Source organism: Anser cygnoides, chromosome 6 (genome assembly GCF_040182565.1).
Source record: "Anser cygnoides isolate HZ-2024a breed goose chromosome 6, Taihu_goose_T2T_genome, whole genome shotgun sequence".
NCBI lineage: Eukaryota > Metazoa > Chordata > Aves > Anseriformes > Anatidae > Anser > Anser cygnoides.
The window spans coordinates 35456754-35482941 of record NC_089878.1 but is presented as its reverse complement, the minus strand read 5'-3'; the positions used below and the strand labels follow the sequence as shown (position 1 = coordinate 35482941).

Genomic DNA, 26188 nt, shown 5'->3' with positions numbered 1-26188 from the left:
GATTTTTGAGAGCAAAACATCCACAAATGAAAAGCCATCTAGTCAAGCACTTGCTAAGCTCTACAGCCTCTGAAGTGTCAAACCAAGAGTACTGCATGTGACTAACCTTCACACCATGCATATAAAGTCAATGCTACATTTATTCTGCATTGTACTATTCTAAGTTTAATTTCACATGCTAACAGTAATCAAAAGTAGCTGAATGAAAGACATATTATTATTTGACCTTGTGTGAACTAAAGTCCTTGGGTTATCTCTACTGTGGAAGGTATTCTCTGCAGAGCTTTCCCTGTCCCATCTACATCCACATTTTCTTAATATAACCCTGTTGATTTTCTTTTAAAAAATGGTACATAATGGATTTTTTAACTTTTTTTTTTTAGGAGGAACTAGCCAGACTGTAGAATTTCCAATAGCTAATCTTCTCTAAGTTAGCCATCTCTTCATGTTAGAGTATGTTCAAAAGTAATAAATACGCAAGAGGAAAGAGTCATTGGGAATATTTGTATGTTTTTACACTAAAAACAAACACAACTGCTACTTATCTAAATAGTAAACACTTTGCTAGTCTTCTGAAAAAGCAAAAAATAAACAATGCTATTTGTCACAAAGAACTTAAGTGAAATGAACAACATGGATATTTTGGTGATATAACTCAGAAAGAATGTCCTTCCATAAGCACAGCAACTGAATGTATGTCCCATCATGTTAAACCATGTATTAAATTGTATGTTTTATTTTAGATATTTTCATAAATGCAAGACCTTTCTGTTTTCACCTCCCCTGCTCTTCAGTCAGGAAGCTGCAGCACCTTGGCTGCATCCTGCATGCTTGCAATGACTTTTTGCAATAGTCATTTGATTTTGCGTTGAGCTGACGCAGTTTGCTGAATCAGCACAAAGCTAGAATGGCAGAAAAAAAAAATCTAGCAGTTTAGTGAACTGAATTAACTCAACAAGGTGTCCAACAAGCATTAGAAAAGGGCAAGACCCTGTAACCTGGAGCCAGGCACAGCGAGAGAAAAGTAAGAGGAAGAGGTAAAAAGAGAGGAAGCAGGTTCCCCCCCTTTTAGTAACTAACGTTTTGGATCAATTAAATTCAAATGTGTAACTTCACTTGGCATAACATAAACTAACAACAGAAAACGATGCAATCTCAAGAAACAGAAGGTCTCGCTTTCATCATATTTCTCCTCACAGAGTTGAGAAACGAGGAAAACGTGACATAGGAGCAGAACTTCTTCAATGGTTTATTTTTGTTGTTCGTTTGTGTGTTTTCTTAATTTAGTGAGCATTTCCCCATGAAGAATTTGTTGTTCTAAAAGATTCTGATTTCCACCGCAGCCCAATCAATCACTGTGACTTAATTGCACTTATAAAATACTTACTGGCTATCAACACATTGCTGCTTATTTGTTGAGGAAATGTTTAGAGCCCTCTAGCATTAACTTAGATTATTCCCATTATACTTCACAGTCAGCCAACTGTTACCTCTCGCAGAGAGTTAGCAGGAAAGAGGGTGCAAGTCGGAATAACCCCAGCAGTCCATGTTACTGCCAAAGACCACCAAAAGGACACTTTAAACAAACAACAGAAAGCATTTGTGTAGAAAATAAATCAGCAATATTAAAACAGAACCCGTGCCACAGAGAGATGAGACCTACATTAGTTTTATAAAACTGCCGTTGTTCTCAGTAGAATTAGTGAAACTATGGACAGAAGGATGTCTTTAAAAAGATTACTGGGGTTTGGCTCCAGCAAAGAAATGAGTCAAAAGCCATGTATTTTTAAACTTTATGTATCAATAAATATGAATATATTTGTAGTGGTAATAGAGAACATATTTGTAAATTGCACAAAGTTGCCATGATTAAACAATAAGAAAGTATGATTCCAATTCTGTCCTTTTACCTCTGAGTATGTATCAAGCACACTTCACTCAAAGCTCCTACAAATATACCATGTTGGTAAAAACAAACAAAAAAAATCGATTAATTCCCTTTTAAAGCCACATTGCCTGTAAGCAGATTTTTGTTGAGGCCATGACTGTTTTTATGCCTTTGTGAATCAAAAATATTTCTTGTAAATGTATTTCTCAAAGTGTAAATTCAGTCACAAAGGTGAATAGCCATAACTATGAAACATATACAGCAAACAAGTCCACATCCATGGAGAACTTTCCAAAGTTTCCAAAGAGCTTTTCCAAGTCTTTTCCAAATTTTTTGTGTCTAGCATAGAGAATAATGTTAAGATTTTTTCTTTAAGACATACAAAATGCATAGTCTCAGCACTTCTTTGGTGTAAAATAATAGCTCAACTGCTTTTAAATGTGCAACGTGAGATACAGAAAACAGACATGAGTACTGTTTACAAAACAGTTGCTTCTGCATCTTTAACAAGTTACATGGTAATTAAAAAAATAGAATGTATTTACAAAGATGTAATTTATTTACAAAGACTCTCCACAGAATTCAGAATTTGCCTGCTATGGCTGATGCAATGTGCCAGCAGCAGTGCCTGGACTGAAATGTGGACATTCACCTAATACTATAATGCACGCCTGGTGAGTGCTTAAGATTAGTTAGAAATCCTTTGGATCAGGCGAGTCTAAACCAAGAAAGGAACGGACACATGAACTTACTTCTGCTTCATCTGAAATGCTGTTTGGAGGTAAAGTTAGACTACTTCAAGCAGAGGGATAAAATTACGCTATAACCCATTATTTGTATGGTGTATTTGCACTCCTCCTGATCAGGTTGTGTGGAGTCCCCGTTTGAGGAGGATGGGAGAAGCCGAGTGGTTGAGAGGGTGTCAGAGCTAATGTATGCAGGCTGTAGAGGTGGCATGTCTTGTTTTTTCTTGGCTGGTCCTATGACGCAATCATGGTAGAGGGTGTTCAACTCCTATGCATATACATAAATCAAAACAAAATCACCATGAAAATAAAAAGGAAGTCACAGAAATAACATGGAGCCATTCATACAACTGAATGGTTTATCTCATGATGGTTGAGCTCTAGCTGGACAATGTACAAAGTGACCACCTCTAGATGTTTGGTTGAAAAGGCCATTTTTTATATTGTTTGGGAAAGGAAACAGCATGACGAGGAAGCACTTCCTTGATCAGGCATGCCTCCAGAATCCCCTAACAATGGAGCATTCTCATATTCTCATAGTGCTGAAACTTAGGAAACACTTAAGCAGATAGGGCACCAGAGTTTTTGCTCAAAGGATGCCACTCCCTCACTTTATGTTTTGAAAGAGCAACAGACTCTTTTTCACAGTCATAAATCACATGTCAATTGAAATTCCATGAGCACTGGGATTATTTCTTGTAAGGGAGGCACAGATTCCTAAAATCTTTTCTCTGTACTCAACAAATCTTGTGTTATTGTTTTAATTTTCCCTGAAAATATTTAATCTTTAGCAGGATGGAGTTTAAAGACCATTTGTTTCAACATCAACGCTGTTACTATCTTCCTATCATTCTAGTACCAACAAGGCATGGAGAAAATAATGCTATGCTTATTGGTTTTGAAACTAAATTTTAACAGTAGTTGTAGCACACTTTGTGCTCACCTTATATAGAGAGAGATATACAAATATGTTCATATATGGATGACAATGTAGATTATAAGCACCATTTTCAATTGTTGATACAAGTGATCCAGACTTCAGCAAAGTGACTACTGACTTTCCGAGAAGTCCGGACTCATTGCAGATAAAGATATTAATTAAAATGACTACTTTCTTAAAAGGGCAGGAGGCTTTAGTGACAAGCTCCCACTGAACTCAGAGGTCAGAGTACATACAGAATTATGCTTCTGAGTATGCCCTTCTAACCCAAATCAATTACAAATGAAGATTAGGAGTTCCTCTGATTTCAGCTGCAGCCAGAGACCTACAAGAAATTAGATCTTTCAGTACGGAGCAGGTGGAATTGTTCTGGTGAACCTAACAGAAATAAATTTTCAGCAAAAAGGTTTTCTCTTACTGGAGACACACAAATTTTTCATACCCAGCTATCAACAGTCTGACAATAATTGTGGCATAATGTTTGAAAGAAATAGGTCAACATTTTAAATATCCTTACCTTTTGGAATTCACACCAGAACAGATTTTTACCACACAAACTTGTCAAACTGAGCAGAAATTATTAGGGATTTTGTGAAGGGAGACATTGTGAAGAGATGTTGGGCTGATGATGTGTTTTGTTGCTTGCTGTTGATACTGTGTTTTGTTTCTACTATCCCTTCTCACAACTTCTATTCTACTTGACTTTTCCTTTAGCAATATAACTTTATAGAATTTGCAGTGGTTCCATTCTGTTAGGACTACACACAATAACCTAGACAAGTAAGAAAAAGTACAGAGAAACTGTTCAAAGAAAAAATGCAGCCCTCACAACAGTCTCTATGTCCTCTCACATGCATTTCCCTTCCAACATCTGCTTTCCTTTAGCCAAAAGCTAAATTACTTCTATATCATATGCAAAGTTTTAACTCAAAGATTGTTTTCATTCTCAAGTTTCGTAAAGCGCAAACACAGCGACATTTGTTTACCTCCTTGATTTCTATTCAGCACTCCCTGAAGTTGGCAGATCTTCCCCAGGAGAGGTCTGGATAAGCCCAGCTGGGGGGTCCCTCACCCGTGTGTCGGTGCCATCACTGCTGCTAACGTGGCTACACGACCACCGGCTGCCCCCGAGTTTGCTTTCCCTACCGATGCGCTCTGCAAGGCCGCAATAGGGCTGGACAGCAATAATAATCACTGGCAAAATTCCTAATGTGTCAGCTTGCCGAAGGTGAGCATAACAGTCCTCAACAGACAAAAATAAACCTGAAAAGTTAAAACAATATCTTTCTTTAACGCTCCTCTCCCAGCCACTCAACCTTTTACTGGACATTCCACCTGTCACCTTTCTTATGCCTGTCCCTCTTCTTCAGCACTGCCCCTTTGTAGGCTAATATTTGCTTTTTTTTTTTCCTTTTTTTTCACTTGGGAAAAATATCTGGTATTTAAAGTATCTTTCAAAACGCTTGTTCTGCCAAGTCAGTCTATATGAGTTCACCAAGGAGAGAAATGTTGGTATGCTTGATAGCAGAAGCCCAGACTGGGGCCTCAGTTTCCCTAGATCAACTCTGTCTCCAAAATAGTGAAAAGCAAGACAATGATTCTGTTTTTCAATAAGCATGTTTTAATGTGACAGCAATAGATGAGTCCTGTCAAAACTGGGTTCATCACAAGCCTGCAATCTATTCTTCCTGCTCTTTGGGGAAGGAATTACATCTATCATACGAGTGCTAAGTGCACTGCTGGAACTCAGTACAGGGGTGTATCAACAAGAGAAGCTAGAGTCTCTAACATGAATAATGGGGACGAAGGGATTATTGTACAAGGGCATGGTTTCATGTTCGATTTAACCTGACAGCAAAGTAGATCTAATGAATTCCTGCTGTCCTCAGCCCTTAGTTTTGACTACCTTCCTTTTCATGGCCTTCTAGGTCAGTCCCGTCCCCCTGCACCCTTGCTTGCTGTCTTTCTCCCGCATCCCACTGCAGTGTTTCAACTGGGTAAATTTTCTCTGACAGTGCTATCCTGCATGGAGCTGGGCCCTCACGATGCACTGACATGCAGCAACTGAACTGATCTAATAGTCAGCAGGGCCAGAAAGGATTTTCTCACACCTCACAGTGCCCTTCCTGCTCTCATTTACTATTACCCCTGCAGCACATGTGACTCTTGGCAAGCCAGTTCAGCTGCTGAAGACTGGTTTTCACAGGAATTTGAAGCAATCTAATAGTTTGCTCTGATGGGAAGGTCTCCAACCTCCTTCACTCCTTTTGTCTTTGAATCCTTTCATTTCCTATCTTCAGTACTCTCCAATTCTTAGTCCTGTGGGCCTATATCCTGCCATGAATTATCTATAGAATCATTCACACCGTCTTTTGAATAGATATAATTGACTAAATAGATAGCATCTATTTTTTTTTTCTAATTTGTTTTATGCCATTTTAATGAAGTTAACTCACAAAGAGGGCTGACTACATCCACGATAAAAAAGTAAGCAGCCAGGCACATGGCTCGGGAAGAAAGAAAAGTGGTGACGCAGACTTGCTGAACTTTTTCTTTTGATGGCGATGAGCTCTCGGTTCCCTATGTTTTGTGAAACCCTCCACTCATAGAAAAGAAACCAGCAAAATAAAGTGAATAGAACTGAATTGGCTCACTAAAGCATCAAAAGCCAGAGCATTTGCAAGAGTGAGCGTGGAACGAGGCACCTGGGAGCCGGGGGGAAGCGGGACCCTGTCTTTTGAGAGCAGCAAGTTGTTAAGACTGGTTTAGCTATCTTGTCAAAACTTCCCTGAGTAAACAGCCAAAGTGTTAAACAAACATAAAACAGTTCTCAGGTAGAGGGCAAGAGGCTGAAAAGGCAGTGGGAGAATGAGATGTCCCTGTCCAAGGGAAGTGAGCCTTGCTTCCTCCGTAACCAAACCATGATTACCCGCTGACTACCTGACAGCGGACTTTTCCCTGAAACAAGGCTCAAATAAGAGAGAGCAGCATTTTAAACTAAAAACATCTGTAATAGCGTGTTGAATCACATTCTTGATTATAACTTATATCACTCATCAGATTTAATGTAGCTGTTTGTTAAAGCAAACTCTAAATCTACATGCATATATAGTCCACAGGACTTTCTGAATGTGATATGTGTTTTTTAAAAGCAGATTCCTTGAAAGGTAGAGAGCCTGTCTGCTATTTAACAGAGCCACTAAATTTTAACAGGGCTTCCTATTAAGAAAAATGCCAAGAATTTCCCTTAAGTATTATGCGGTGACTCTCTCTACTTTTAATTTTCCTATCGATCAAGGAAAGAAGAAATTGCCTCTTGGTATGAAGTATGCTCAGGAAGCAAACATTAAATCTCTGCCTAAAACCCAAACTTAGTCCCACTGAAGAAAAGCAGTCAGCCTGGTTATGTTGAAGCCAAATTAAATATGGTGTAAATGATTGTATGGTGTAAATGTGTGGAGCTGTAAGTCTCTCCTACTACGCTGTAATGAAGGGGAGAGCCTGGCCAATGCATGAATATTCAGTGTAGTGTACACCCATCTAACTATAGCTGAGCCCAGAGAATAAATAACCTACAGAGCCATGAATTCTTGAATCTTCTCACTCTTGCTTCTTCCTACAAGCTAATAGGTAAGAAACTTTGCCTATTCATCAAGCACTTTGTGGACACTCCCTAATAAAAACTGTGACAGATGAAGGACGCGAGATCCTTTGTCTGTGATATTTAAGAACCCCTCTGCTACCCAGGTGTTTGAAAGAGATCCTCTTCAGTCATTCAGCAGTTCCAGTAACAATTAACATTCAGAACAAAGATTTTTGTATCTCTGTAGAATAAATCCAGTTTCTAAAGCTAATCCATTTTAAAATCCTGTTGCTAGTACCACATGCTTCACCCTACATGTGTTCTTTCAGTTGCTTTCCAAACTAGGACCTATTGTGCCCTCTAAAAGCAACCAATCTGATGCATCATCTTATACAAAGCTACTTAAAACTTTTAACAAAAAGCATGACAAGAAAACAAGTGATTTACCCACCCCTCCTTCTATTTATCAAAATCCACATTCAGCTCTGTTCCAATAGGAAACTGGTAAATGATTATGGATGTTTTTGCAAACTAGTTATAATTACCATCAGGCAGCATTTACATAGAAGAATGATGTAGGTAGCCAGTTATCCTTTCTGTTGTTAAATCTTCAGCGAGGACAGTTACTGAAGGCAGGATTTTAAGTGCTGCCACCTGTTTCTCAAGAAGACATTATGTAGTTGTATTTCATCTGCACAGACTTTAGTCAGAAATAACAGCTTTATTTAAAAGCTTGTTAACACACCAGCATCACGTACAGACACCAGTTTGTCTATACACCACGCATCATATACAACCATAGAAATACACCAATGTGAATTATTTCATTTACTGAAAAAAAGGGCAATTAGATCCATCTAAAGAAACTGAGCCTATCCCTGTGCTTTGCAGTTTTTAAGATCATTTGCTGTTGTGCTTCAGGAGAGTCAGCCCTCATCAGCTCACTTCTCCAACTCCTGGTAATGTATCTTTACCACACTGACTGTGGTACGACCAGGCTATCAGAATTCATGACTTCAGGACACCCTTCCTATAAAATATATGAAAAAGATATGTACAAATTGGATTTTAAAAAGGTATTGTGCAGAGAAGGGTGCTGCCTAAACTTACAAATGGCAAATACTGGAGAAAATGATGAGGCACAAGCCACAGCCTGCAAGCAAAACAAGGGTACATCTAAGTGATGTGGAACAGGGTATTGAAACACAGCAGTGATTAGGCACACTCCCAGGAGAGAGTGCAAGGCAACCTGAGCTTTTGTACCCACGTCCCTTGACAAATAACATTGTTTTTGCAGAGGGCACCTCCTTCTCCTCTTCAATGTTTTATATAGGATTAGGCGTGCGTTTATAAAAGCACCTCTAGGAGCAAATGCTGTCCTTGAAACAAGCTGGGAAGTGCTTTGGTTATGACTTCTTCTAGGGGCTAGGCAGGTGGGACTTTGCCATTCAGCGCTATCAAGTATGAAACGGTTCTGTTCAGAAGCAGCAGTAGATGTTTCAGTACCTGGATCTGTTACAATTCAACAAGAGCCTTTTAAGTTTTATGTTTAAAGCATCCGATTTGTAGAAATCTAAATTTCTCTCGTAAATCTAGCTGTGAGCAAATGGAGTCTAGACCACTGCAGAACTCTCCCACATTAAGAAAACAGAGCTGCAGATAATATTCATACACCAATAATCCAAGCTGTACACCAGAAATAAAATAGCTACAGTCTTTTCCTCCTTTCTTTTTCTACAAAACTCCATAGGTGAACGGACAGCTCATCCTAACAAGCTCTTCGGCCACTGATGTGCACTTAATCCTGAATTAGCAAAACCTGTTAATAATTCTTGGCTACTTGAAATGGAATTATTTTCTGATGACTGCATTTAATCCAACCAAAAGTCAGTTGAAATAATAAATGCTGTCGGCTCAGGAGTTAATGATATATCCCTACCTCTCTAGGCCTATAATTTCTTTAGATACCTAAGAGGTCATGTCAATCCTAATGTCTCCCAGTTTTATGAATGCAACCATAAGCCCCTTTAAATGAGATTACAAATGATTATTATAACTCTAAATCAAGGGAAAGGCCCACCATTTTCTCTAATTGGAAAGGGTAATTTAATTATAATTCTTTTCTTTCCAGATGCTTTGTTTTTGTTCCATTACATTACAATAACTACTCAGGGTTTACGGAAGAGAAACAGTTAATTGTTTACGACTTTGAAAGGATGAGAAATTAGATCATGCGCCAGTGGAGCCACACTTCAGCCACGCTTCTATTGTTGGTCTTGAGCTGCAGGTATCGCCGTACGCAGTGTGTGATGGCTTTGCTTCTGAAGAAGCTGAGAAGACTGCGTAACTGGAGAGCTTGTGCTGTTCTCAGATTTTTGAGAGATCTCATTCCACCCCAAGTAGGCAATTAATAAAACCATCTGAAGTTAAAAGCTAATAATTCAAGATTTACAAGTCAGTGGGCACGGAGTAGAAGATGGTTAACGTATTCAATATTCCAGCGTGATTTTGCACTCAATTAACATAAACTGACAGAGCCTTCAAAGTGAACTTGTCAACAAACTCACCTTGACTTATTCAAATGACTGTATCTAAATGAATTTTGTTTGTCAAAAAATAAGTAGCTTTCCAAATATTAAATGAGCTAAATCTATATTCTGCGTAGGTTTACTGAAGCCAGTGCTTAATTATTTATTAGATATCAAATGTAGAACATCTGTGTAGGAAGGCTGGCATATGTTAGGACCTTTGACTTTGATATACAAAAACTGTCTGCTGAGTTAGGAGTCTCTCTGAAATTAATTAGATAAGCATGAATATAGTATGTATATTCTTTTAAGTCTTTGCTTCCCTAGAGATAAGGATAATGCTTATACAAAGAACACACGACTGAATGTACGAACGGATCCTTTTGTCTTTGAATTAACAAGGATATACTTCATGCCTTCTTAACTTTTTAGCGGGTGGCTTTCAGAGTTTAATGATTTCACAGTCTGAAGGTTGATCCTTAAACTGATTCTGAAACTCTGTCAGTATTAGAGAAAGTTATAGAAGTATAACTACCTAGATGTTATTTCATCAGTATAGACTTTGTAGGCAAGGCCTCAAGTAAGAACATTCTCCTGGAAAGATAAATTGTCTTCCTCATTCATATACACAAGCACATAGACATATGCACGCAAATCCAACTGATTATACTTTGGGTCATAATCTTGTATTTTGTTAGAAAAACTTTCATCCCATTTATCTCCTTGCCGGTACTCCTGACTTGGAAACCTTCTAAAACTTGCTTCTCCAGCTGCTTCTCATTCCACTCTACAATAAAAAATAACTTTCTTTAACACCCTCTAGAAAGTAGAGCCTGCTATCTATACAAAGGTATTTCTTCTTGTAGCTAGATATGAAAAGTAGTATTTTATCAAGATAAAGGGAAAGGTCACAGCTGGTCTTCTAGTAAAGGACTGAGCCTTTGCTCCATAACATTTTTTTCCCTCTAGAGATCCCTCAGCAGAGATCCACAGTTTTTATTCATGATTTAAGTTAGGACTTTGCAATGGAAAAGGAGCAGTTTATCAGCAAGCATTCAAGGTAATAATCGTGCCCATTCTCACTACTGAAAAGGTATAATCTTCCAAATAAGGCTGCATATAGCAGTATATCCAAGGAAACTAGAGGAGTAGACCTGTGCCAAGTGCATCAAACAGAGTTCTTTGCTTGAGTAGGGTCCATAGTGACATGCATGCAAAAGAACTCTTGCTTTTTGAAAAAGCAATCCTGAATAAACACTCTTCTCATTCAAGATAGAGGCCTTAAGGAACATCCTGCATGTTAACAAACATCTTCAGATAATGCCTAGTTTGATGCTCATTTCCTAGTTATTCACAAACTCTCTTAAATGGAGCTCTTTCACTTCTGCAGCTTAGCCTAAGGAAATCCTGCAAGAACAATGTGTGACTGAAATACACACAGGTTTCCCAAATGGTAGCAAGACCCATTGATGCTGCTTCAGATAGCACCAAGACAGCAAGTTATAATGCACGCTAAACAAGAAAGGGTCTTGTTTGTATAGGACTGATTTGGATGCAAGCTTTTTTCCTTTCAAATAGTAGTAGATTATGTAAAGTGTCCTTCAGTGAAGATATTTAGCTGCCAAACTACATTACCTTTCCTCAAGTACATCAGTAGTCCGAATTTCATCAACACCTATGCAATTGCTTACTCTCCAAATAAGCATCCCCACAGCAGTCACTCTTAGTTATTTAGTCTGAAATCTCCTTTCAGGTGCTGAAGGTCTGGTAATAGAAAAAGAGAGGCCTTAAAATATTCTATTTCTAAAATCAGGTACCATGGCAATGACACAGTTACTGATTAAGGTTCCTTTATTACTGTGGAAGGTGCCTGATTTGATGCACCTGGTGTCTGTACAACCTCTACACTGATACAGAACGAGTGCACCACTAAGGACATCACAACTTCCTTGGGACTACCTTTGTAAACAAAGAGAGATCCTTAGGACCTCTGCATTACCCAGAGGTTATCAACGGGGTATAATTGTTTCCAGTATATGGATATCTTTCAATTGTACAGTATATTTAGACTATGAATGTATTTCAAGATGGTTAACACTCAACGGATGGGATGGCTTTCAACAGTTTCCAAGACAGATTACTTTTGGTTCTCAAAGAGAAATAGCTCTTTATCCCATTAAAAAAACTCAGAGGGAAACAATCTTCCTCCTTTTTCTTCTCCATTTCTGTAGCATTTTCTGGCATCTTCTCTAGTCACAGTGTACTTAAAGCTGGTGCTAGTATTTTTACTAATCAGAGCATCCCTGATGAGTTTTTATGCTATTACTTTTCTTATTGCCCTCACTGCACAGTGCTTCTTCAACAAAGGGTACACATTTTTTTTTTGTACTCACAGAAGGGACTGTTCAACACACAGCAGTACATATGGGTTAGTGGATATATCTCATTATCTGTCTTCCCCAGAAGGAATCATATTGATCAGTCAAACAACTTCTAAAGCACTTTAAAGTCTAGATTTCTGTTTCCATTTTGTTTGTGAAAACAGATTATTTCTCTTTCGAGATGCTAGGTATGGTTCTAGGAAAGTTGTATTTTGGCTGAAACAATGACAGGAAAAGCAGCTTGCCTAATATGTATGCTAAAGAGATGTAGCAAAATAAATAAATTTTCAACAACAACAAAAATATGTTTTAAATGAAAGTATTTATGACACTAATTCTAGCCACAAAGAAATGGAAAATAGTATTCTGTCCAATAACTGATTTCAGTGGGTTTATATACAGGTATACACTGTTATCAATTCATATATAATATATCATTCAGAAGTAAAAGCAAGGCATTTGGAATATTATATGCATTAAATATATCCTATTATAACTTTTTCCCCCTATAATCACTAATAATTAAGCTTTTGAGACAGAACAGAAGGGTTCAATGCAAGTACAGCTTTCCTGAAATCTTATAAAAGAAAAGGCAGAACTAAAGTACAATGCTTCTGTCTAGCAAATCTTATAATACTCAGTTATCCCAGTTACCATAGCCTCACTTATGCTTTTAAAAAGAAGTGAAGAAGATCAGATTAGAACTTTATGCAAACGTGCTAAAATCAGCAGAGACTCCCACTGGATAGGCTTTGGATCAGCACACATACAGTCTCTTGCACCCTGGCTTTCTCCATTCTTTTCTACTGTTATCACAGCTACCTAAGTAACTCTGATTAATTTTTCTTTCAGATAGTTGGAGCTTTTCAGAAGAGTCACTACAGTGGGTCCTGTGTGGTGTAAGTGATGTGCTGAGCAAGAGTGATATATCGCAAAGTGAAGTATCAGGCTGGAAAACTAAAACAATGAGTTACTCAGAAAATTGTAATACACCCTGTTTGTTCTTTGCCTTCATATACATAAAAAAATGCTTTTGAGCATGTTTGTTCAAATGTTAAAATGTATACAACTATAAATTTGACTTCAAAATCTAACATCTCCAGTTGTATTTACAAAAAAAAAAAAAAGCAAAGCTCATTTACCCATCAGGCACTTCTAAGCACATCTTTGGATGTTGTTGCTGTTGTTTTTTTGTATAGTTGAGCTATTTGTCTTAAGAAAAAAAAAAGTGGCATCTGTATGTAATTTCCATGCTCACTTGGCAACACTACCTCCTTTTGATGACAGTCTGCACTGTTTCCCTTTCTTCTTCTAGTCACTCCAGCTGCAGGACCCAGATGTCAAACTCAGGAATGCATTTTTTCCCAGCAGTGATATCTGATTCGGTTGCTGGCACCTCTGCTGGTGGTTATTCTGAAGCTGCCTGTGCACAGCTTCTAAAGTTTAATCTGCAGAAAGCTTTTTTTATTTATAAGCTAAAACCTTTTCAGTTGCCTTAGTTATGGGAACTGAATATTGTGTATTTATCAAACTACTGATTCCATTATTTACTATATTTGTTTCATGACAACTACCTGCTTCTGTAACCAGAAACTGGGAGGCAAGAGGAAAGCTTTCCAAAAAACAAAGACCCAAGGGAAAAAATACTTTCCAATTAATAACTTTCTGTAATTTTCTCTTTTTCTTTCTCCTAGCTTCATGCTGCACTTACTCACACACTGGTCTTGAGTACTGAGTGAGTCAAGCATCCTCCCAGCAGCACCGGATGGCACCTGCGTGCTTACCCCGCTGCAGTCTACGTGACAAAATCATTTTCCTGTGAACAGATCCCGTAAAGAAAGCACATCCTCCCCCCTGTTTATTCTCCTGTGTAACAAATTTCATTTGGGGACAGCTTCTATCTTACATAATTACTACCAATTGCTTTACATTAATATGCACATGCAATCAAGAGAACAGCTTATAAAGACAACAGCAGAAAATCTGCCTTGTGGCATTGATTAACAAACTGCTTAGTCAAGAAGCTAACCAGTGCTAGGCTAAAAGAGCTAACTCAGCAGCTAAGAGAAACGAGGATAAAGCCATTAATGAGGTAAAGAAATGGTAAGTGGTAAGTAACCCCAGTCAGGCAGGTAGGCAGACTGGAAAGTTTGGAGCTATGAGAATGTTAATACTCAGCAGCATTTGTATTATCTGCCCACCTGATCTCTGCCTCAATACATCTGTTGGAAGTTGAACACTGAATTGATAAACTGAACCTAACACTTTGTAAATTAAAGGACTATGGCTGAAAGTTTAAAGACTCAAATTTTAAAAACGCATCTCTTCTGGGACCCAGAACTGGAGTGCCAAGTTTGAGATATACACGTGACCTGATCTCCAACAGTATTCAGCGTTTGTCACTATAGAATAAATGAGAGCTGCAAGGGCTCAGGTTACTGTTGGCTCTGCCATTTCCCAAGGCGTACAGTATCTGAAATTAGGCATGGAAAAATGTAGTAACATTTTGAAAGCTTAAATACTTGGCTAATGTTCCAGATTGATGACTAGATTCTATTTAGTTTGCTGTTCAGTCTAGCAAGATGCCAACACCATGATTCCTATTCATCACAGATGTTCATGTTCACCACAGGTATGGAACAAATAATAAATGAGGAACAACAAAATATACAGGAGTTCTCAGCATCTAGACAGATAGATAGATTAAGCAATTTTTGCAATATGAAGAAGAAAAAAACAGATGAGAGAGTGTACAAACAGGCCGACAAAAAAACTAAAAGGCTTCAGATTCAGGGCTATCACAAGGAGGTATAGTTTCATACCCTATAGTTAATCTGTAGAACTAAAATATGCTGCAAGTTTATAGGTATGCAAAAAGGGATATCAAAAAATTAATAAAAGAAAATACAGCACAGGCAATTAAATGCAGAGAGGCTATATCTGGCTCAAGAAGTTCCTGGTCTGAAAATCACTGGAGGCTGGAAGAAAATATTGAGGAAATATCTCTATAAACTTACTGTCTTCTTGTACTCTTTCCCATACTCCAACACTGGCCAGAGAAAAGATGATGAGTCACTGACTTAGACATAACTTTGGTCTGAGGCAGTGAAGTTGTTCTTATGTTCACTTTTTGGTATTTGAAAAGTCTCATGGAAACCAGAAGGATGTCTAAATTCTCATACATTACAGTTCTGACCACCCGGCATTTTGTAGGAACAATCAAGAGGAAAAGCCACATACTGGAGAGAAATGTATTGAAAGTGTACAATATTGTAAGTCCAAAAAAAGAGAGCTTCACCACAGAGAGCTATTTTTTTAATATAACTTTTTTTTTTTTTTTTTAAGTGAGCAACATAAACAACGAGTGTGTGAGTTCTGTGAGGGAGGAAGAAACCACTTCATGAGAAAACACAAAGCAGGAAGACAGTTCTGCCTCAGATTTGGCCCTAGATGGAAAGCTAATGAAGCTGAGAATGGTGGCAGAAACTGTATTTCTTCAGTGAGACTGTGGTGTGACTGCTGCCCTCCTACTTTGGACAGCAACAGCCTTTTTTTTTTTTCTTTTCTTTTCTTTATTTGGACTGTTGAGATTCAGCAACCATGTCTCACTTTCAGCACAGTAATTTCAGAAATGTCCGGATATGTGCCCTCAATCAACAGCCATTTCTAAAAATGTATTCTCAACCATTTGGGAACATGCAGAAACCACTATTACAAATCACAGCTGAGATTAATACACGGCTACCCACAATGGGAGCGTGCAGTGTCCATAGCTAAGAGCACAGGGATGATAACAGGCAGCCCAATCAATAAGAGGAAGAACCCAGTGGGAAAAGACCGGTGTGGAAGAATAAATTCCACTGTTTCAGTGCTGAAGGTGAAAACAAAGGACAACATGAAGAGCAATGGCAAGACCAAAGTTACAGAAACAGAAGACATTTTATATCAGGAGAAAATGTACTTCAGTCTTCAGTCGTGACAGGTACATTATACTTGCCTCAAAAATATTTTACTTGAGCAGCATGAAAAATTCTAGTTATTCTTACAGTTTTTCCTATGGTTTTCCTAAATTTATGGAGATTAGGTGCTGTTTAGAGTTTGCAATCAAGGCCTTAGAAACAATCAGTTACGCTTCTAAGTGTGAAAACTGAAAATGTTAGCCTATAAATGGAAAAAGGAAAGCATGTCTTTAGTTAGCTGTTTTGCATGTAAAAGTCAAAACTGTGACAACATCTCACCTACCAGTGAGATTAGAGATAGCACACAAACAAAGGCAATGAGTTGAGAAGTGCTGAAGACATTACCACATTCTTCCACTTACAATCATTTTTGAACATGACAAGAGTTTATACAAGTGGGACAAAGCAAAAGAACAAGCCTGTATGTACATAGGCAAGTCACCTTGTCTGTGAACTTGGCCTCCCACTCCTCAGCCGCTAATAAGTGGAATTTATCTCCTTCCACACCTACTGCCCAACTGCTTCTTCACATTGTTTGTGTAAAAAACAAGTGTTCAAAAGAGCAGAGGCCTTTTTTGCCTCCATAGTACTGGCAGAACATGCTCAGACCTGGTCACAGCCTCACCTCCCAGAGGTGAGCACTCTGGAATACACATAACAAGAACCAAAAAGACAGTCTGAGTCTGCCACAGAAAGAGTGGCTCTTCTTTTAGGTTCCCAAGGCATGGAGATCACTTTCAAGGTACCCACAGATCCTGGAAGAGGACTCTGAGAATTGCTCCCCAGCTCTCATGTAATTCATCAGACCTCAGCAGCACAAGTTGCACAGCAATGTGTCTGTGATGCTTGAGAGGTAGAGAGCACAGTCAAGAATCGCGGCATTGAACAAGCTAGTTTCAATAACAAAACATTTATAGGCAGAGAAGAGTGGATCAAATGCTATTTGTACGTTGATATAAAATGCATTGGTGGTATGAGCAACTGCCACTGCAAGAACCTCAGGGTAACAGAAAGAACGGTACAATCCTATGCAAACAGAAATGCTGGGCTGCAACCAAGTGAAGAAATTTCCTATGAAATTGTTTACAATGTGGAAGTAGAATAAGAAGAGAAAAAAGTGACTTTACCCTTTGAAATAATTAGTGCCCAACATCACCATCCTGCACTTGAATTTGAAAATAGAAGCATTCAACTAAAGTCTAAGATGGCTCCCTAGCCTCTTTTCTTCTTCTTGATACTAGAAGATAAATAGTGTAAAACTCCTTTTCTTTGATATAAAAGAGTAATTCTGTAACTCCGAGACTGTACGAGCAGCTACTTTATTTCGAAGGTCTACTGTGAGGACAACAGCTGTGGAGTGTACAGCTTTAAGGAAATTAGTGGGAAAGCGGTCTATACTTTAAATACATGACGTGAGATAACATACATAAAGCGATAACATCTCAGGAGCAGACAATAAGTGTATCCTTTCAAAATTCCATAAAGGTATTTGTTAGAATTTGAACAGACATGGGATTGTCCTAGTAAAAGCAGTTACACATGAGAAATTGTGAGTGGGCAGAGCAAAAGGGAGAAGGCAGAAAATGAAATATTTTAGCACAAAGCTACAATTAAAAAAAAAGAAAAAGAAAAAAAATATGGAAGTGCCTAAAAGGGCAACATCACTATCATCACTCACTATCATCACTATAACAGCAAGTAGAATAGAGACCAAAAAAAAAAAAAAAAAACCATAAAAAATAGTATTGCTGTTTTTTTTCTTTACTTCTTTTTATTATGGTCTTGGAAAAGATTACCCAAGTGCTTTTTTCCGCTGACAGTCAAGCAAGATATAATTAGACAGTCTACTAAACTTGATATGTGAAAATACAATGAGATTTTCTTCCTCTTTTGGCAACTTCATCCAGCCAATTGAATACCCACATTGAGGAAGGAATAGTGCATATTGCTAATATGCACAGATTTCATCTCAGAGTGATTATTTCAGTCACTAATTTAGAACTGTGAAGAGATTTACATTTCCCTAACTCCAAAACTGGACTTGTAATGCCATGTGATTCATAACGTGTTACTTGAGTTTTTGCAGATTTTCCTCAAGCAGTCAAAATCTTCTACATAAGGATATACCCTATACAAAAAAAGGAATTTTTAGTTCAAAATCCAATATAACCCAGTGTAGGAAAAAGAAATTAATCATTCCTTACTGAAAATGCAATGTTTATGACTGTCGATGTGTTTAGCTTTAGTCTAGTTTCTTTACGGGAACAAATGGAAATATAGGAAATTCCATTTAACCATAAGAAAAAACATTTTTTCCCCTGTGAAGGTAGTCAAAAGATGGAACATACAGCCCAGGGAAGTTATGGAAGCTCCGTTTTTGGAGAAACTGAAAACCCAGCTGGACACAGCCCTGGACAACCTGCTGTAGTTGCCCCTGTTTTGAGCAGGAGCTTTGGACTAGGCAATCTGCAGAGATGCCTTCCAGCGCGTCAACCATGCTGTGATTCTGTGAATGTGGAAAACACCAGTACTTAGGAGTTTTCTTTATTTTCCATTCATTATCAGTTCTTTTTCAAAAGCACCAAATGTCTAAGTGTCATCTCCATGCCCCATTCAAAATTACGGTAGTTTTGATTCCCCAAATTTTCTTATTACTAGTAATGAAGCCATACTGTAATTTTGATCTCACTATCCTCTAGCCTGATTTACATATAATCATTCACTATCCCACTCTCTTTCATCCCTTCCGTCCTTAACCTTCCAGAGCACAAAAGTATTCTAACTTATAATATCTTTTCCCTAGTGCAGTCCCTTCCCTTCCAAACTAAGACAATGTTTTTTTCACCAATTTTTGTGTAAAAATTTGCTGCACATTTTGTCATAAGCATTTCTCTATGTCCTCCTTCAAATTATACAGTTGCTTATATAAATGTATGTTTTGCTGTGTAGAATCATGGAGGAATACTTCGGTATCCCTTATACCTTTAATAAAACTATTATCATTAGGGAACTGATAGTTTACTCATCGCCTGATTCAGAAGATTCCAGTTCGTCCAGAAGAAATAATTTTTTAAATAAGCATACAAAAACCTTAGCTCTCCCATCCTTGAACATCTACTGTAAACTAAGTACATTCGGTATCCAATGTTACATTTCAATTAAATGCACAATCCTTTTATTTTCACAGAAATTAATTAAAACTACACAATTGTCACTGTCTCAGCTCTTGCTTGTACTAGAAGTACTGAGCCACATGAGGAACTGTACTTCCAAATTATCTACTTGTGTATTTACATATTCAACAATTTTCAGGCACAGGTAGGATTAGAACACATACATTTCTGGTTTTGCATATGCAAATATGCTATGTGCCAATGCTTGCATTCATGCTTGCATTCACAAGTGATTACAAGTGCCACTTTGAAAACCATCTTGGGTATTTTGTTCTTTATTATGATATACATTTGCATATTAAATGAATATTTGTCCTTCTATCAATTCCGTAACAAAAATCTAGTATTAAAAGTATTAGTAGTAATCTAAGATACAACTTCTCAGAAGTACATCTTCAGTGAGATTTTTGCAGTAACAAATGACCAATGCTAACCATCAGTCTTGTTCTGTGTTTCACAGCAGAACTGTATTATATTTTGGTAGGACAATTCACAGGCAAAAAGGGAAGCTTCATAAACACTTACATTCATCATTACTAAAAATAAAATGTATACACAAACAAAGGCATTTAATAAACAGCGCTTGTTTGGGGATCATATTGTTAAAAGAAACACTTTGGTAGGACTCCAGCCATGTCTTCTTTTGAAATTTTGTAAGATACCTTCCTTTGAAAGTATTTCAGGCACATTTGTTGTGAAAGAAGGAATATTGATATTGCCAAAGAACAAACTATCTATAAAGTTCATGTAATTGAGTGTTTACAAAAAAAATTGCACCTTACATACAATATGAGAGGCAATGAATTTTTGGATGATGTTGTAAATACAATCAAAGCATGTTTAGTTTCTTTTTGGTTTGTTAGAACTACAACAGAAGAAGAAAGAAACGGCAATTTGCAAGCAGACAGAAAACAAGGCAATATAAATAGGAAAAATAGTTACACTTAATGAGATTTGTTTTCATTGCAACTGCTGCTGGGTTTCACTTTCAAACTACAGAGTTATCTGCTTTCATTTGATTAGAGACAATGCTATGCAATCTGTCAGAGTTGCTTTGATTCCCTCACCAAATAAAAGAACGAGTGCGTCACACTTAAAGAGAGAAAACATTCAATTTAAGGAAATGCAAGAACAAAGAAAGAGCCTACTTACTTTAAATACAAATGTGAGGATGATTACATTAAAGATAGTAAATCACTGTCTGGCAGGGATACTGGTGGAGAAATTCTGTCCTGACACAAACCACAAGGAACCACAAAGGATTGCTTTGGAAGAGCATAGTTGGGGGGTTGTTTATATTAAACTCTTTATCTCAGTAGATTAGATTTTTTCTCCTTAGTAGTTGCTTCTAAGTAGTTGCTTCCAAGCTTTTCCTTTGTTCTAGTTTTCCACCACAATCCTTCAGTCTCCCAGTGGCTAATGAGTTTTCCATCTCTCCCTGTGCCACAGCAGTACTTGCCACTTTTTTTTTTCTCTCAAACTGTTTAATAAATTAAAATAATTAAGTAATTTTAATTATCAAAGCAATTTTTCCCAAACAGAATACAGTTTGAAATTTGCTGCTTCTGCTTCATGTCTCTCCCTGTCTTGCATTCACAAAAGCTGGTCCTTCGGTCCAGTTGAGAACTATACAGTAAGTGTTTGCCTCTTCCTACAATCCTGGTCTTGCTTGTACTTCTACACTCTCATTTTACCACAGGTACAAGACTAACTATGGGTGTGCTTGTGCCATCCATATGTCGTGTCACTGCATTACACCCTTAAACATGCACTCCTTCACCACCTAATTATTATCTATGGGGGTCAAAAGACCAATTATTAACTATAATTGGTATTTTCCCTATGGAAAATCATAAAGTATGACCTAAAACAATATCAAGTTATCAATGGTTCAGCCTCAGAGGACAAATGCTCAGCTGGGGATGACGAAAGGAGTCTGTAGGCACAGTCTCTAGCAAACCCTGTGTCTACAAATTTGAAACACATCTAATGGACTTTGACAACAGCTCCATGCAAGCCTTCTCTGAGGATCTCCAGCTCAAAGCATACCACTTCTATCTAGCTGGGATCGCATGGTACATGGCACTACTGTCAACTCTGCACTCATTGTGTTGTATCTGAGTTTGCTCCAGAAAGGAATCAATCACTCTGTAAAGCAAAATGGAGACTAACGAAGAAAAAAAAGTGCTTTTCACAAATATGTTATGTTTCTAGTAGCAATGATGCTGCAACTATGTGCATATAAATGATTTAAGCTGTACAGGTATAGCTAATATCTTTACGAGACAAAAAAATATATTTCATAGTTGCTTTACTTGAAGTCTAAGAGGTAATTCCCCAGAAAGTCGAGTTGTTATTTCAGTTAAATCAGTTTGTCCAGTAAAAGGTACTACTTCTTCATACAAGACTTGACTTTGTATTCTCTTATTTGCTGCTTCAAATTATTTAAATTGAGTTCACATGTTAAGTGTGTAGTTGGTTGCAATGCACTAAAAGACAGATTGTTGACCTCATCTTTTATTTCACTTATAAGGATGTTATTTTTTACTGTACTTTTTGCTTTTTGAAGGCTTCTAATAATTGAATACTTCAAGCTCTTTCCTTTGCTGACAGAGAAAGTCTACTGTCAGTGGTAACATGTTAATTCAAGGATATGTTTTAACGGGATTCCCAGGCCCTAATAACCATTACTTCCTGCATTCATAATAAAAACAGTGTGAGATGGCTACATTCTCACATATCAAACAAAACTTCAGGACTGCCCAGTTAAATGATTTGCCAAAAGACTATTTGATACAGCAATTTTCTAAGTCTTTCTCAATTATCCACATAGCTGTTTAGAAGGTATCGGGTTAAACACTAATCAGTGCTACTAAAGTGCTCGATTTAAATTACTTGTCCTGTGCTTGGAGATAACTCTGGAAGTCTTAAAATAAAAGTTTGAATGATACACAGTATTTTTTTAAACAGTTTGCCAAACCTTGATGTGTTTCTTTACGACATATGGTATAGTCATTACTTAAAGGCTGGTTTCTCAGCAGTACACATCTTTCACTACAACCAAGTACAGGGATTGAGACTGGGAACCCATCTGCTCATATCTATTAAATTCTCAATACAATTTCAATCATGATGACACTTTCAAATGCGACGGGATTTTTATAACATAGGTGAAGAAGAAGAAGATGATTTCACTTCAACGAAAATCATCTTAAATTGTCCTCAGAGAAAAGAAAAAAGGGAATAAACAGATGCAGCATTGAAACATGTAAACACAATGACAGGGCTGTGTAAAACAGGCTCCATGTTATAAAGCTTTCTTTTTTCCTTTAAACTAAGGAATGTGCAAATGGTAATCAAAGTAGCTCAACAGAAAAGCACTTTACAGCACACCCAAGAATGTGGAGGTGATCCTTTTTATTGGGGCAACTAAAAATATAAAGACGAAGTCTTTGAGAAATTTTATTTTAATTTGTTTTATCAAAGCTCGTGAGCAGTAAAAAGAGAGAATCAAAGGGTCGCCCTGTGTGGTGCCTCTTGGTAAAATAATCAGCTTTGAAGTTATTCTTTGGATAACACAAGATACTGGGTTAAGCAAGGGCCACCTCCTTAGGATTTACTCCTATTTGACACAGCACTGCCAAACACATGTAAATTTTATAGCAAACTAAATGTGAAAACACGTTTTATATTGGACAACCCTAAATACACAGTGATCATTCCCTAAATAACCACACAGCTGAGAAAAAGTCAGAGGAAAACATGAGAAAGTAAAACTGATGAAATTCTAGGAGAAAAAAAAAAGGAAAGAAAAACTGAACCATTGATCCACTGATATTCTTATACTGGCCACTCCCCAGCTGAAGTAATACATCACACTTCAACAAGTTATCACCTGTGACAATATAGACAAGAAGGAATCTGTACCTAAATACAAAATAAATGATATCAGAATTGGTCTTAATCTGACAGCCATATTTCGACAGTTGATTCTGCTCATTTAAAGAAACACCTCCCAATTCATGGTAACTAAAATGCTCACAATGGCTGAAAAACAGATCATTTTTACCCCATTATTTTTTTCCATTAATTCATTGATTTTGTTGTTTAACACCAAGAAGAAAAGTTTAAAAATTGTGAGGAATGAGAAAGAAACAAAAGAAAGAAAGAAAGAAAGAAAGAAAGAAAGAAAGAAAGAAAGAAAGAAAGAAAGAAAGAAAGAAAGAAAGAAAGAAAGAAAGAAAAAGATTAATAATAGAATGAGAAAAAATACATAGCTCCTCAGAGCAGCAGTATTTTGAGTACAGGATTACAAGCATACATTAAACCTCAGATTTTCAACAGAATTCTTTAACTGAATGTGTTCTGCTTTGGATAGCTTTCCATAGCTTTATCTTGCAATAAGAACTTGCATATACTAGAATGGAATCTTGACAAAAGCTAAGGCCTTGCCTAAACTTGCTCATACAAATAAGGAATATTTGTTTGAAGTAGAATAGTTACTTAAAAACACAACTGTCTATGTATGGACATTGGTTTTTCCAGAATAAAGGCATCCAAGAATGACTTACACCAACAAGTAAATCCTCAGAGCTTGTTTCAACACATTTAATAATTTGTTTCCTATATGACAGTGCAGTTAAATGTAAACACTTTGGAAATTTTTGTCTCCTTTGACCTACGAGTGTTTATTAATTATCTGTGTGCACAATAATAGGACCTTAATCTTTAATATGGTAATAAATCATATATATAAACTGGAGATTAGTCTGGTATGTTACTTTGCGTATAAATCATGTTGCAAAAGGTGTTCATATCTTTATGCTTGTAGCCAGGCAATCAGAAAGCATCAGAATTGGTTTTACTGTTTACAGAGAGTTCAGAACTAGCAGCAATTACAGCAGGGTCCTGAGCACTGCTGTGCTCCTCACTGATCCTCTGTTAACACCCAGGTCTTTTGAGGTATGCTCAAGCCTTTGAAAAAACTGCTCACAGCTCTTCCTACACTGAACAGATGAATGAATACCACATATTTTAATTTACTTAAGGCAGAGAATATTTGCATAAGGTGTGACTTAGTGATGTTAGTATGGTCATTATGGCTTCCTCCTGGTACTTCAGACAACCTTGTTATTGGAATTAGCATAGTGTAGCTTTTGGTTGACATTTATTTATTACCAGCTGATTCTATTTTATCATCACAATATACTTACAGATTATAGTGATTTAATTTAAAAATTTCATTTCTTGCTAGCAAATACCGCAGGGAAAGATATCTATTGAGGATACTGACACCTTTCTGATAATATTGCACCCCTGGAATATGGTATTCAAATTAAAATACACTGTGGCTTTCCAGTAAAGTAATCTCAGACAAGATAGCATGAAATTCATTAAATTATTCCATGAAATTCCTTAAATTTGAGGTGATTTCTAAATTATATGGAGGATTGATACCATGCCAAAATGGAGGCAAGTAGAAGAGGGAGTCAATAGCAAAAAATAAATCTAGGTGTCAAATCTTATTTGTGAAATCTCTGAAAACCACATCAAAGTGAATGAGATTTGTATCAAAGACATTTTTCTGATATCCGAGTGAAACTGAGTAACTGTGCTTGGAAATCTGTGTCTAAAAATCAAAAGCTCCGTGTGGGTATGTAAAACTTAGCCTATCAATAGACAATTAGTAATACGCACAGAAGGCGCAGCCTCCAAATCAGGTACTCAAGCTGGCATTTCTGACCTTAAAATACATAACAGGATGATCAGAGGAAGTTTGTAAAAGGCGGACGATTTCAGCATTGCACATAGGCTTTCAGCTTTCAGTTTTGTCTCTAGACATCAAAGGGAAAAAAAAACAACCTACAAGTGCATAAAAATGTACAGCAGTGAGTATCGCAACTAATCTACTGTAATAACTTTTTATTCACTTTGATAGTGGATGGGATTATCAAGCTGGAGCAGATCACCGAACAATCATTTTGTACAATAAAGCTCATACCACAGCAGTAAAAATTTTAGGATAGTTTCAGTCCTTCTCAGCCACAGACCCTTCATCTTTTGATAACATTCTGCTTGTTGAGTGAAGATTTTAATGAAAACAGTATTTCAGAACTTCCTTCCTTTGTGAGTCTATGTCCTCACCTTAACCTTATTTTAACATTGTTTTTTGTGTGGGCGTTTATTGTATTGTAGGGTATGGCAAATCTGATAAGAGGAAAGTAAAGGCTGAGCCCAGCACTATTGTATCAGAATGGCTGAAATATTCACATATCCTGGAAAACCTGGGAAATTCTGGTCCTACTTTCAGGCACAGAATGGATACATAGCTTTTGATTACAGAAAATTCTCTTGCAGTCAAACACAAACCTAAACTTCAGTTTTATTCCCTGATGAACAATCAACATGGCTCATTTCCTGGGCTTTGGAAGAAAAATTGTTTCTTCTTGCACAACCTAGTGAACTGCGAATAATAGGAATGATATGCTTGATGACAGCCGCAACAGAGAATCTAAAAAATACCCCAGATGTCTGCATTTTTGAATTAAAGTACGAATGTCGTAGGTGCAGCACACAGGATGTTTGATCCAAAAAGATTTGCTTCTTTCAGTGCCCTAAATGCTACGGCTCCAACTGTTACAACCACTTGTTATCTAGGTGGTTAATTCTCCCCATACATTCTACCTTGTTTGGAAAAAAATCACAACACTTATTAAAAGGCAACAAAAAATATTAAAATGACAACCAGTAATTTACGTTCTGGTTTCCAAAGGAAACAAAATTGTTTCCTTTATCTGCATTTTATTTTATTACAGCTTCTTTTACATCTCACTCTGTGTGAAAGTGTAATTGTATACGTTTGTTACCTCAAATGACAGATTTTTTCAGACATAATTGAAATATTATGCCCGTTCTTTGGGTATGTTTTGCTAGGAGAGCTTCCTAATCTCAGCTTTCACCATAAAACATCAACTAACTACGTAAGCGAGA

The 26188-nt window shown here is 37.2% G+C and overlaps 1 protein-coding gene across 5 annotated transcripts in view; it reads right to left on the bottom strand.

The window, feature by feature from the left end:
* THSD7B (thrombospondin type 1 domain containing 7B) overlaps positions 1-26188 on the bottom strand; it is a 518195-nt gene that overhangs the window by 475752 nt on the left and 16255 nt on the right. The window lies entirely within an intron of this gene.